This window comes from Dryobates pubescens, chromosome 21 (assembly GCF_014839835.1).
Source record: "Dryobates pubescens isolate bDryPub1 chromosome 21, bDryPub1.pri, whole genome shotgun sequence".
Lineage (NCBI taxonomy): Eukaryota > Metazoa > Chordata > Aves > Piciformes > Picidae > Dryobates > Dryobates pubescens.
The window spans coordinates 7622236-7623362 of NC_071632.1; the positions used below are offsets into that span (position 1 = coordinate 7622236).

The 1127-nt window shown below is 46.8% G+C and overlaps 1 non-coding gene across 1 annotated transcript; it reads right to left on the reverse strand.

Annotated features, from left to right (window-relative positions):
- Window positions 1–537: 537 nt before the first annotated feature.
- Window positions 538–609, reverse strand: TRNAG-UCC (transfer RNA glycine (anticodon UCC)). The gene has a single exon. It is a non-coding gene; the product is annotated as a tRNA-Gly (tRNA).
- Window positions 610–1127: the final 518 nt, after the last annotated feature.

A 1127-nucleotide genomic window follows, 5' to 3' on the forward strand; every position in this document is an offset into this window, starting at 1 on the left:
ACCCTGGCTCCATGCTCTTTGCACTCTTCCTTCAGCTGTCTGTAAATATCAATAGATTCCCCCTTGAGCTCATCCAGGCTAAACAGCTCCAAGCCTTTCCTCAGGCTGGAATCACCCCAGCACTTTTACCATCCTTGTGGCTCTTCACCCAATGTAATCTCCAGTATGACCATTCCTCACCAGCTCTGGGGAGTCCAGAACTGAGTATCTGCTCCAGGTGCAAATATAGAGGAAGGATCACCAGCCTCGACCTCCAGTCAATACTTTACCCTGGACGCCCTTAGCCTTCTTTGCTACAAGGGCACGTTGCTGGCTCACGTCCAACTTGGAGTACACCTAGGACCCTAAGATCCTTTTCTGCCAGTCAACTCTCCACTTGGGTTGTCCCCAATCTGTGCAGCTTACTTCTCCCCAGGTGCAAGACCTCACACTTCCCTCCTTATTAAATTTCAGGACGTCACTCTGGACCCACTTCAACCTGTGGAGGATCTTCTGGATGGCTGCTCTGCTCTTTCCCACCAGGTATCAAAAGCGAATTGCGTTGGCCGGGAATCGAACCCGGGTCAACTGCTTGGAAGGCAGCTATGCTCACCACTATACCACCAACGCTGTGATGGTTATGTCCTCATTGCATCCTTCCTGCTCTTCCAGTTTCCATCTGTTCCTGGTCTAACCACAAGATTTGTTAATTGCCTGCCACCAGCACAGAGAAAGCATTACTGAGGGACTGAAGAAAACATTCCAGTTTCCTCCACATCTGCCAAGGCTAATAGAAAAACCTTTCCTTCCCAAACCTTCCCTTCCTAAACCTTCCTAAACCTTCCCAAACCTTCCCAAACCTTCCCTTCTCTCTCTCCTTTCCAAGACTCTCCTCTTCTCTTTATTCTTTTCTTCTCTTTTCTCAAAGAAAAAAACCTCAACAAAATATTTCCAGCTTCCTGATGTGTTTAAAAGAAATTCCAAATAATAGGATTCACACCTTCAGAAATGGAACTGCAGACAGTAGCACAACTGGATTTGAGGTAATACAGATTGAAGAGCATGATTTTAAAACTGTGTGGTAGAGTTGAAAAGAGAGATGGGCCCCCTTTGCACTGAGAAAATGAACTGAACGAGGTTTGTGTGCT